Consider the following 13,354-nt stretch of genomic DNA (forward strand, 5'->3'; position numbering starts at 1 on the left):
TTTCCCTTCTCCCCTATCTCGGCAAGATTTTGGAAAGCCACGTCACCTCCTGCCTCTCTACTTATATTGAGGAGAACCATCTCTTGGCTTCCCATCAAGCAGGCTTCCGCCGGGGCCACTCTACAGAGTCGGTGGTCCTCGCGGTCCTAGATGAGCTGAAATCAAAGGCCAACTCCTCTCTCCCACAAGCTTTGGTCCTTCTTGATCTGTCCGCTGCGTTTGACACGGTTGACCATGCCATCCTTCTCGACCGTGTCAGCGCAGCGGGCATCCGGGACTCTGCCTTCTCCTGGCTCGCGTCCTTTCTTTCAGGACGTTCTCAAGCGGTTCATCTGTCCGGTTTCTCCGCCCCCACCCGTTTGGTTTCTTGTGGGGTTCCTCAAGGTTCTTCTCTTTCCCCTCTTCTTTTCAACCTTTACATTTATCCTCTCATTACTTCTCTTCTCGACCTGGGGGTCTCGGTGTATAATTACGCAGATGACCTCCAGCTCGTCTTTGATCTTTCCCCCTCGTCTCTGTCTCTCTCTAAGTTCCGATCTACTTTGGTTTTTATTTCTGAATGGATGAGCTTTAACCATCTTAAACTTAACCCGGACAAGACCGAGCTGGTCTTGACGGGCAGCTCATCCAGTCCTTGGTCCTCTGTCTTTTGGCCCCCTACCTTTGGTTCCTCTCCTGCACCTGTCTCTTCGGTTAGAACCCTGGGTATCAAGGTCAGTCATGATCTTTCCATGCACGCCCAAATCAGTTCTGTTGTCTCTTCTTGTTTTTTATCTCTTCGGCTCATCCGAAAGATTTCTCGCTTTTTCTCTTCTGATGAACTTAAAATCATCATCATGGCCCTGATCACTTCTCGTCTCGATTACGGGAACAGTCTGTATGTGGGCATTCCAGCTTATGAAACACGCCGTCTGCAAGCCATTCAGAATCAGGCTGCCCGCCTCATTTTTCATCTTTCTAAAACTCATCACATTACCCCAGTGCTCAAGTCCCTCCATTGGCTTCCTGTTTATCAGAGGTCTCTTTTTAAATTGGGCTGTTTTTTTTTTTTTTGGCTCTCGCCCGTTCTGCCCCGGCCTTTATCTGTTCTCCTATTTCTTCTCATACTCCCGTCCGCACTCTTCGCTCCTCTACTATGGCTCTTCTTAATGTCCCTCGCTTCCGTAAATCCAGAACGGGAGGCACCCGTTTTTCTGTCTTGGCCCCCCGTTTCTGGAACAGCCTTCCCCTCTCCATGCGATCCATTCCCATTTACTCTCATTTCCGTAAAGCGCTGAAAACTTTTTTGTTTTCTCAGGCGTACTCCTGCTAAATCCCCTGGGCTGTCTCTTGTGACTTATGGTCATAGCTCTCAGCTCCAGGAAGCCGCTTGGCCACAGTGCGCTTTATTAAATACTTTCTTCATTCATTCAGACCACATCCGACAGTACTTCCAAGAGAACACTGATACAGCCACCACCCGTGCGTCAGAGTGGGACGCCTTTAAAGTAGTTATACGGAGCACATGTATCCGGCACATCACGGGAGTCTGTTAAGTCTTAGAGCGTGACATCAAAAGTGCAGAGCAAACGCTGGCCGCCCTTACAAAAGAGACTGATCCGAACAAAGCCATGCCGGTCCATATTGCTGCCGCAAAAACAGCATATGAAGTGGCGTTAGCAAGCTTGCGGCATATGAAGCCCGTGCTGACAAGGAAGGTGACAGAGCGGGTACGTTATTGGCGTGGCTCGTCAAACAAGATTCGACCCTCCCGCCGATCACGGCCATTCGCAGTACTCGAGATATTCTATTATACTCCCAAGACTCAATCCTGCGCGCCTTTCAAGAGCATTACACACTACTATATGCTAGCCCTGCGCAGATACTGGCAGGGGCCCTCTCCCATTTCCTGAATCGGCACCAGCTACCCCAGATAGACAGCGACACCCGCCGAGACCTTGACGATCTCATCCGAGCGACAGGAATCAGACACGCCACGAAGGCGTTAGCTACCCGCAATGCCCCTGGTTTAGACGGCCTCCCACTAGAATTTTACCGCACCTTCGCATCCCAATTGGTCCCCAAACTAGAGAGGCAGTTTTGAGCGGCCCTTGATGAGGGTGCCTTGCCCCAATCCATGTGCGAATCAGTCATAGTGTCCCTTCTCAAGCCGGACAGGGATCCCCACCATCGGGGCTCTTATAGGCCCATAGCCCTATTACCTGCGGACTATAAAATCTACGGAAAAATCCTGGCAGATAGATACGCCACTATCCTTTCGCAACTGATCCACCCGGATCATAATGGATTTGTGCCGGGCAGAAACACCTCTTACAATATCCGGCGGCTGTTCCACCTACAGGACCAGATCCGTGACCGCTTCCCCTGTGCAGCGTGTCTGGTCTTGGATCTGGAAAAAGTCTTTGATACCCTCTCATGGGCATACCTATTTCGGGTCTTACAGCATATGGGAATAGGACCCCGTCTTCAGGCATATACTAGGCTCATAAACTCCACACCCACCTCCAGAGTGCGAATAGGCCCCCTCATCTCCGCTTCCTTTTCGGTCCGCCGTGGTACCCAGCAGAGCTGCCCACTCTCCCCCCTGCTTTTCACCATGGCGATGGAGCCTTTGGCAATCCATCTCCGTGCCGCGGGCGAGGAGTGGGAAATCCCTATTGCCAACTCCACCCATGCGGTGTCATTATACGCCGATGATGTACTAATTTATGTCCGAGATATTGCAGCAGACCTCACCTCTATACTACACATTTTACAAGACTTTGAAGAAGTGGCTGGACTCAGAGTCAACTGGTCCAAGTCCACCGTCTACCCCTTGGTACAGGCCATGCCCCAGTGCCGGCTGAGGCTGGGCAACGTTGACCTCTCATGGAGCCCCCAGGTAGTACGTTACCTAGGAGTTTGGCTATATCATACGCCGCAGGATATCTACGAGGGCAACTACCGTAAGTTGATGGCGGGCATTAGATCATCCATACACTTTTGGAAAGATCTCTCGCTGGCAGTCGCGGGCAAGATAGCGGTCACAAAAATGATCCTAGTCCCAAGACTCCTATATCTCTTTTCCAATCTGCCGGTGGTTCCCCCCGCTCGTTTTTCAGCGAACTGGATGCCCTGCTAGGGGCCCTCATCTGGGGCTCTGGCCGTAGGCGTATCGCCCTGGCAAAGCTGCAGCTGCCTCTCGACCAAGGAGGGCTAGCTGCCCCATCCTTTGATGCTTACTTCCTGGCCACTCAATTACAATGGGTGTCCCGCTGGACAGCGGGCCGGGCGCAGAGAGATCTTATCACTACGGCTGGACAACTTCAGACTCCCGTCATCCATCGCATGCTGCTACCGAGGGCTGTGCCTCCCCCGACCAAGCCACTCCAACTGATGACGGCGCACGCCTGTCTCGCACGCATCCACAGAATGCATCGCGCGGCGCCTCCGTACTCCCCTCTCCTGCCACTGGTAGGGCTCCCCAAAGGCCGCACACATTATATGGAGAGAATGCTGCACATATGGACTGAATACGCCCTGACGGACGCTGGGGCGCTATATTTTAACGGACAACTGCAAACATTTGAGGCACTCATGACTGACATTGAACTCCCTAGGGGACAGTTCCTGCTGCATAGGCAGCTCTTAGATGACTGCCGCAAACAATGGCACACAATTGATGTAGAACCCCATACATACCCGGTCCTCCACGCAATCCTACAGATGGGCCCAGGGCGACATCTAGTCACCTGCATATACAAAGCCATACGATCCCTTAAGCAGCCCACTCTTGCACCCCTCAGGGAAAAATGGGAAACCGACTTTTGCAGGCCGTTACATGATAGGGAATGGGTCAAAGCACTAGCATACACCAAGAAGGTATCTCGCAACTACCGCTTCAAAAACATACAATTGCATATCCTGCATCGGGCATACCTCACTCCTGAAAAACTCCAGCAGTATTTCCCTGATTGTTCTTTCGCCTGCCTTAGATGCCGAGAGCCCACTACCTCATTTTTACACATGCTATGGGACTGTCCGTCCCTCCACAGCTACTGGTGTACAGTCCATACTACTCTTCGAATGATCACGGGACTACGAGACCTATACACATGGGAAGCTAGCGCCCTTGGTATCTGTAAACGTCACAAGCACATGAAAGTAGAAATGCGCTTTGCCTCCTTAGTGGTCCTCCTGGCCAAACGATGCATAACTATGCACTGGAAGGCACCAGAGGGCCCTCCCCTGGCAGCCTGGGTGGGTGCAGTCAAAAAGTGGGGCGCAGTGGAAGAGGGAATACTTTGAGGGGAGGAAGTCCAGGGAACTCGCAAACATCCAATCTCCATGCCCTGGGCATGATACTCCACTCCTTTACACAAGAAACTCTAACAGTGGCGGAAACACAGAGGGGTGGTTCCCCCAGGGCCCACATAGCCCCAGTGGATGCTCGGGAGAGTATGCAATGGGTCCAGACAACAAATGGGCACACCCCAATGGCCACCAATGACCAATCACCACACCCTCATACTGACAGCTCTTAGCGATATCCCTCCCTCTCCCCTACCCGCACCAACGCAACTCCAACATGGTGTCACGCAATAGTGCAGCTCTTAGGCGCCCATGTACACATGAATGCAAACATAAGACACAGTGCATCCCAGTTTTATACCCCAAGTTTGTTCACGGTTAGAATATGGCTGACATTCCACAACCCCTACGAGAACATGTGTGGGGGGACAATGCACTTCACATCCCCAGCGTGACGCAGCGGTCGTTCTGTGCAAACATTAACGGCGTATGGACACAGACCGCTGAGGGTCATTGCCAAACAACAGACTGAGCTAGAGGGATCTACAACCTTCAAATAATATGCTCATATGTCAAATTATGATGTACCCATGCGAGATCACTTGTACTCCAATACCATCGGCATTGTGATATATGCTATAATCTTAAATACCAATAAAAATGTTTTACAAAAAAAAGACATGATAAGTGCATGAAGCACCTAATCGAGGAATTTGCTCCGTGGAAAAGCAAAAACAGAAAGCTGAAACCCTCATTTCCAGATTCTTGAAAGATCTACATGATAAAATACGCAGGGAAACACAAGAAAACCTGGAGACAATCCCCCTCTCCCTCTAATCTAACTCAAAGAGTGCTGCCAGAAGAAGCTAGAAAGCTCACAGTTTCAGAGCCAAGTCCTCTCACATCAAAATGCTTCAGAGTATCTCGAAAAATTGACCAAAACAACACTTAGAAGGAATTAAACCGTGAAAACTGCTGATTTCCATTACCACAGCTCATACTTTCGAAGACGAATGTGAAGACATTTTGAAGGTCTTTGCTGAGACAGTAATGCCTATTGAACTATCTAATCCCTCAAGATCGGACAACGCAGGAGACCACAAGTTAATCTGCAAAGCATTAATGACCTGGTCTTAATTTGATGACATCTCGGTTAAGAGGATTACTTAAAACTATAATTAGGGTTTCCAGTTCTCAGTTAAAAACAATTTTAACAGATAAAATACCACAGATTGGAAGATTTACTTTTTATTAGAGACTAGAAAATACTGGGTTTTTCTGCACTTATACTGCTTTTGTGCCCTCCACTGTCAAGCGATATAAATGCAGCCTCTGCCATTATGCACTTTTCAGAGATGGATGCCCCTGCTATCCAAAAGGTCCCTGGCTACCCTGGACTCCATGAACCACCTCCACTCCCACTATGGGAGCATGGCTGTGATTCAGCTCATGATTCACTACACATTGCTGGGTGCTGGCCAGCAGGTTTGCAGGCGAACAATGAGCAGAGCATGTAGCACGACTATGGTGCCAACCTCCTTTACTGAGAGCATGATGTAGCTTTACTTTCTGAAAAATAAGGTATCAGAATTGTAGCAATAAAGATCACAGTACAAACAGGTGCTTCAAGAATCACTGTCACTTGACAACACAAATGAACAAGGGAAGAATGGAAATAAAAGCCACATTCTTTATAGGAACTGGAAAAATACCATATGCGTGATTTATTTACAGAGTAAAAAAGCATAGAAACTGATAACCACTGATCTTTAAAATTTTGAAAATATTGATAAACCCCACCTGAATTCAGAAGAAAAAGAAACTGAAAATTGGAAAGCCTACCTTGTAACCACTGAATTAGCAATGAGCTTGACAAACATCAGCTACCCTGTTGGGTCACTTTGGTTAATTTGTCACTTAAGTAAGTTATTTTGGACTTGGCCCTTTCTGCAGGGTCATCCCTAAACATTTTGCCTTCAAGTCTCCTATTTTTGCTGAATTTGTTTTTGCTGGCATTTGGACCCTGTGCACTTTCCCACTGCTAACCAGTTCAAAAGTGATTGTGTTCTATCCTTAAAAAATGGTAAGATTGGCTGATACCCAATTGGCACATTTAATTTACTTGTGAGTCCCTTATAAAGTGGCACTACCTGGGCCTAGGGCCTGGGCCTGAAGCACTGATTGTACCACCCACTTAGGTAGCATTCTAAACATGTCTCAGTCTAGCCATTTCAGCCTGTGTGTGTGCAGTTTTAAACTGACATTTCGACTTAGCAAAGTAAACCTTTTGCCAGTCCCAAACCTTCTGTTTTCATACATATAAGTCCATGGTAGGCCCTGGACAGCCCAGAGGGCAGGGTGCAATTTATTTAAAAAGTGGGACTTTTAGGTTTTACATGTCCTGGTAGTGAAAAACTCTTAAGTTTGTTTTTCACTACTGTGATGCCTACCTTTCCCATAGGTTAACATTGGAATTACTTTATTAAATTTTATAAGCTTAATTTCCAAATGGGAACAGGTACCCAATTCACGTTTGGTGTCTCTGGAACTGGAATTTAAAACCTCATCTAATGGTGAACTCAAATTTTAAATTACAATTTTGAAAATGCAACTTTTAGAAAGTTGAAAGGCAAAACAACAGCTGGGTGGCACTCTAAATAGACAAAAGTATAATACAATATAAACTGGAGAAACAAAGTAGCTTTCTAAAGTGTGCACCCTCTGAGGAGGCTCCACCCAGCTGTCCAATTCGAAGTGAAAGAAAAAACTAGGACTGGTGTCCTAGACACAAGGTGCACTACTATTGTTCACTGGGATAGTGTAAACCATTTACATCAGTTAAGTAAACGAACTTCAATACTACATATACAAAAACTGAATCCAAGAGCAACAATCACAGTGTGAAAAAGTTCATCATCCAATCATCACTGAAGCACTGGATGTAGCTCATTAATTTTTTATTGTGCAAACGCAGGCAAGTCACAGTAATAAAAAATTCTGCATGAGGTAAATGGTGATTGAACAGCTCCCACGTTGAGTAAACAATTGCCAATACATTTCGGGCATGAACAGTTGCCCTTCGTCAGGGGGATCTACAAGCAAATAAATGTTACAATGAGTATTCATGGTTCAATTTTTAACAAAACAAAAAGTTCAAAGACGACCAGTCAATACCATAAGTCAGACATCAATGGATTAAGCCAGAGCAAATAACGATCTCTCGCCAGAAACCCTAGAAACAGAGTAATGTCAGCCCTCCTTGAAAAACCAAATGTGAAAACCCAAAAGAACCACTAAGAAGGAAAGACCATCACCAACTGAAGCAGTGTGTAGAAAAAACAGCTGAAAGCCGTAGGCTGTGTAAGAAATTCACCTCCGAACCGTGATAATGCCTTGACTGAAGTGCTTCAGAGCATGCCATGCAATACACTAAAATCACACATGACCTATACCTCCAAACAGCGCGGTCGGGGATCAAACAGTCAACTGTCAGTCACCGTAATCTCAATAAGCGTGCATGCTACGAGGAACAAAATAAGAAAGAGGTGTCATTAATCAATCCTGAAATTAAAAAATGAAATGTGGATTGTGTGCTGAGCTTACCGTAACCATAGGCTCAAACCGATAAGGAGAGACAGTCATCCCAATCCTGCGCGTTGTCGGAAGGAGGCCACGCTGCTTAACGTGCAACCCGGAAGTAATGTAAAGAGAGAGAGAAAGCCAACTCCTGGTTGAGAAACACGAAAGAAAGACTGTGATAGAAAGCTGAGAGGCGCGTGCAAAATAGGTAAAAGTGGAAACAACCCAAAAAAAGTGTATTACTGTATTGGAGTTGGGAAACATCATGTTATTAACATATAAATATTGTACTAATTGTGTATCAAAAAAATCTGTAAAAGGCATGCGAACAGAACACAAAAATGTGGTGACACATATTGATCATAAGATGCAATTACTATCTTATGAACAATGTTGGACACCCCGTTTTCGAGCAATGTAAACAAAGTATAAATCCCTTTTTTTCAAGATGTTACATCTTACACACTTGCTCAATGTTAAAAATGAATGAACCCCTGAATGAAATATGCATTAGCACAACATACAATGTATCCTCCACAGAAAATGACCTGTGAGTTGTAAATAGAAGTCAGTATCATGTTGTAACCTCATTACCATATGAATATAACAAGGAAAAAGGAACAGACACATAAAACCATAAACAAATCACCAACAGATGCTCTGCTGGAGAAAACACTGCGATGGTGGACAATAGTAATTCTGACAAAGAACATTACATTGCTCATGTACAATAATGTGAATGAGATGGGAGGAACATAATACAAAGTAAGACGAATGTAAATTGCTGGAATTGACAGATGATACACAACGCATCATATCCTACTAGGTAGAGTTCATAGAGAAAACAGAACCCAATGTGTGTGAAAATAGAAATGTGGCCAAAGTGCAACAGAAGAGGTGATGTAAAAATTTAGGCTGAAAATCTGGGAGATTTAAAGAAGAAATCCCTGTGTATTACAAGAAACAGGAAAGTTCAAGCTTATCATTGAGGCCTTCAGGCATGAGAGTATCCAGAAAATGTATCAAATGAGTTTCTCGTGGCGTCAAAAGCTTAGACATGTCACTGTCATCTTGTATGTTTACAACTTCTAGGATGGTGAACCTTAGTTGTGCTATGGTGTGATGGTGTTCATTCTAATGGGTTGCAGTGGTGAGCGGTGGTTTTGGTTCTAATCCGACTTTTGTGCTCAGTTATGCGTGTACGTAGTGTCCTCTCTGTCTTGTCCACATAATACAAACCACATGGGCATTTAATCGCATAAATAACATTTTGTCCATTGCAGTCTGCCGTTAAGTCCAAATTGATACTTTTTCCAGACCACGTGTTATGACCAGTCAACACATTATTGCAGTGAGAGCAATTGGAACATTTCCGCATTCCTTTGTGTTCCACTTCCGTGGCTGCGTTAGGCCTGGAAAGAATCTCTTTCAGATTGTGCGATCTCTTATAAGCGAAAATGGGAATATCGGCAAAAATACCTTGAAAATCAGGTTCAGATTGCAATAATTTCCAACACTTCAGAATAATGCGCTTAATGGCAGGTGACTGTGTGGAATAAGTGGACACAAAAACGTATCTTTTTGCTGACTCCTTGGCCTGCTTTTTCAACAGATCTACTCTTTGTAGAGCTTGAACACACTTTTCTGCAGAATCCACCACCTTAATGGGGTAATCTTGATCTAATAAATTTTTGGGGGATTCACCCAGTGTTGTTTCATATTGTTCAGTGTCCGAGGTGATCCATTTCACTCTATTGAATTGAGAATATGGTAAATGCTGCTTAAGGGACAGGAATGGAAGCTGCTATATGACAAAGAGCTGTTGCGATCAGTGGATTTCTTAAACACGGAGGTCTTGTTGTTAGTACCCACAATCTCAATGTTGACATTGAGATAAGAAATGTGTTGTTGATCCATACAAAATGTGAACTGGATCCTAGGATTCCTGCTATTCAATAAACTCAGGCTTGTTTCAAGATCATGCTGTGTACCTTGCAAAATGATGAATATATGTCATCAATATATCTCCGATAAAGTATCAAGTGGTCAATCCATTTGCTGTCAGATAGAACATGTTCTGATTCAAATTTCATCATAAAGATGTTGGCATAATTAGGAGCCCCGGAAAAACCCATGGAGGTTCCGTTAGCTTGGAGAAAATACTTTTGCTTCAATTTGATGGTACAAACACAATAGCAACAATTCCAGTAAGAAAAACCTTATTTGCTTACAACTCCTCCTGTTTGAGAAGTGCCCATTCAACTGATTTGAGTGTAAGTGGGGCTGGACCCAGCTCCTCCCTCTCATCCTGCCAGTGATGACCCGTCCAGTCACACCTAAGCTCCCCATTGTGTGATGCTGTCTAGAAGGAATACACAATGCCCAACTGTCACCCACACCCAGTCATGTGAACACCCACCCAGTGATGCAGGCACCAAACGACTAAAGCAAGAAAATAGGTTGTGTCCTCTTTCTACACAAAGGGTTGCATACCCCCTGTAGTTAATCTGCAGCCAGGAAGACAGGGCACCTGTGCACTTCAAAGGCATGCCCAGTTCAAAGGCACAGCTCGGTGTATATACTGGACCTCAGAAACCACCACTTCAGTACACTTCTGGACCTGTGGGTACTTTGCCAGGAAGAAGGACTGCTGTGCTGCTGAAAGGACTGCTACTCTGCGGGACTGCTGCTCTGAAGGAACTGCTGCGCTGCTGTGCCTACCTGCTACCTTCTGCCTTCTTGTCTGGGTGACAAGGACAGGAACTTCATCTCAGGAACTTAGAACCCAGATTGACTCCAGCTGCTAGTTTGCTGGTCCCCTGATCTGAAGCCTTAGGGACATAACAGGATTCCGACCACCGTGCCGCGTGGTGCAGCCCGAGCAAAACCGCCACACCTTCCCTGCTGCATGGATTGAACCCATCACAAAAATCCTCCCGCAATGCCTTTAGAACCACCACTGTGCGACACATCCTCTGTGCAGGATCACACATCCCTCATCCAGGCTAGGCTTGACGACAACGACGGACTCCGCATTGCAGCCTCACAGCTCTTCAAAAAGGATGCATCCCCCCGACTGCACGCCACATCGCCAATGCCAGACTTCGTATTGCAAGGCCCATTGATGGAAATCCCGACAACAACGCAAGCCCTCGTATCGCAGCCTCACCACATCTCAGAACCGACACATCGCTTCAAATGGGAAATATCCATTACCACGAGGGCATTGCATCGCAATGCCTTTACATCGCGGGTATTACAACGCAAGTCGTTACAACGACTTGCGCTGGATGGCGCTCCGATCTAAGGAATAGTATGATTTACTATTCCAACACCTTCCCTACTGTACGTAGACTAGTGTTGGAATAGTAAATCATACTATTCCTAAGTCCAGCGCCCTCCAGCGCAAGTCATTGTAACAACTTGCGTTGTAAAAACTGCGATGTAACGTACCGCGATCATTTTGATCGCGTTGTGACGTCACATGACGCAGATCTTCACAACGCTCCATAATCCAGGATTTAAGGTACTTTGTTCAGTGGGCCTAACTGGGTCCCTGTAGCTGGATCACACCCCATCGCAGTTAGACTGAACTTGTGGCTTTGTCCCTGTCCAGCGCGACCAGATATCAACAGTTGGTGCTTTGTGCTTTTTGGCGCTATTTTCACTAGAATCTTAAAAATTCCAAATCTCCTGTTCTACTGATTAGATTGTTGTTGTTTTGGTCTTGTTTTGGTATTGTTCTCACTTGGTGTGGGACTCCTTTTGTATGGTGCTTTCACTTTAGGTGTTACCCAAATACTTTACACATTGCCACTAAGTTAAGCCTGACTGCTGTGCCAAGCTGCCAGGGAGTTGAACACAGGTTAATCTGGGGTTTTCTTGTGCATTACCCTGACATGGACTGTGGTTGCTGCCTGACCAGGGTTCGCTCACTAGTCAAACAGTAACCCAATCTCTCTCAGTTATATTTCCTAATTGTCTGAAAATAGGCCAATTCCCCCTCCTTATGAAACAAGTAGCACTCAGCTCATGCAAAATGAGTGATAGAATGCTGTGTAGACCACCAATTCTCCCTTCATATCCTTGCTAACAGCTTCCTTGAAGATTTAAAATCTAGATCTAGAGAGGATTGCAGCACAGAGACTGCCTTATTACATGCTGTTGAAGATGTAGTTTGCTGCTTCTTGAACTCTAGTAACTCCAGCCTTCATGTTCTTCTAAACCTATTGATGGCCTTTGATACAGTCACATAGCTCACTGGTAACATCTCAAAAGAACACATAGGCAGTGATGGAAAAGTTCTAAACTGGTTCACAACCTATTTGTTGGCTCAGTCCCAAGCAGTTAAATTAGGGAGGTCTATATCTAGCAAAGTCAACCTGCCGTAAGGAGTTACCAGGGCTCAATTTTGTCTCCAACTCTGCTTAACCTCTAATTCAGACCTTTTGAGAGATTCTCAGACTCTCTAGTATATATTTTCAATAATATGCATATACCCAGATCTATCTTAAGATTTCCTCTCTCATGTTGGAGAGCTATGTGCTCTCCAACATGCTGGCCAAAATTCACTACCACCTAACATTAAACCCAACATAAATTCCTATAAAACTCAGTGAAAAATCCAGTCTTCATGTCCATGCATAGATTGACTCATGGTCATCCCAGGATTGCAAATCACCTATTAGGGAGGATGTCAGATTCCTGGAATTCATACTTGAAAATCGGTGCAACCAGGGCCGGCTTTAGAGTGCTGGTGGCACAAAGTGCGACAATGTTTGTTGGTGCCCCGTTCATGACCACATCCATCACGGATTTCTTCATTTTGACCCTTCACAGTGCTCCTCAAGTCTCCATAACCACTCTCCCTCTCTCTCAGATGCATTTAAATCATTTTATTAATGCTACTCCTATTAGTGTAGTGTGTCAGAGCACTTTACATCACACACACATTGCAAAGAGACAATGAATCATACCTGTGTAAATCAGAGTACATGTTACGTAAGACAGAGGGCTACAAGGTGTAAGAGAATCACATGTCATCCATACTCGTAGGTAGTATAGTTTAAGAGTGCTTGGTCTGGAGAAGCACAAACTCAGAATTGAAAATGTAAGACCATGGCTGGGGGTTCTCTTTAATAATAAGAATGTATTTCTACCCTTTTTGCAAAATTACAATAATTAAATACTGAGGAAAAAAATCATAAGCTGTAATTTGTACCTTGCAGTTTTCATGCAGCTCTTTGACAACAGTTAATAGTTCACTGTTCTATATTAGGATTTTAACTTATAAACTGTAAGTAAAAAAATGATCTCTGTGACAAAAGTAGTAACCCTCTGAACTATTTACATTATATGCACTTGTGATCTGCATGGTACATGCTCTTTGCAGCAGGCATATGAACTCTCTGCACTACCTTATGATGAGTCAAAACTTCCACTAGACAAAACTCTTGTCTCCAGTCTCTCGCTAGAAAGAACATTG

At 45.1% G+C, this 13,354-nt stretch overlaps 1 long non-coding RNA gene across 1 annotated transcript in view; it reads right to left on the bottom strand.

Moving 5' to 3' along the window:
* Window positions 1-7,893: 7,893 nt before the first annotated feature.
* LOC146854835 (uncharacterized) overlaps window positions 7,894-13,354 on the bottom strand; it is a 322,348-nt gene continuing 316,887 nt past the window's right edge. Inside the window, exon 3 of the long non-coding RNA XR_014981226.1 lies at window positions 7,894-8,017. This is a non-coding gene — a long non-coding RNA (uncharacterized LOC146854835). The remainder of the gene's footprint in view (window positions 8,018-13,354) is intronic.

Source organism: Triturus cristatus, chromosome 4_1, assembly GCF_964204655.1.
Source record: "Triturus cristatus chromosome 4_1, aTriCri1.1, whole genome shotgun sequence".
NCBI classification, from domain to species: Eukaryota; Metazoa; Chordata; class Amphibia; order Caudata; family Salamandridae; genus Triturus; species Triturus cristatus.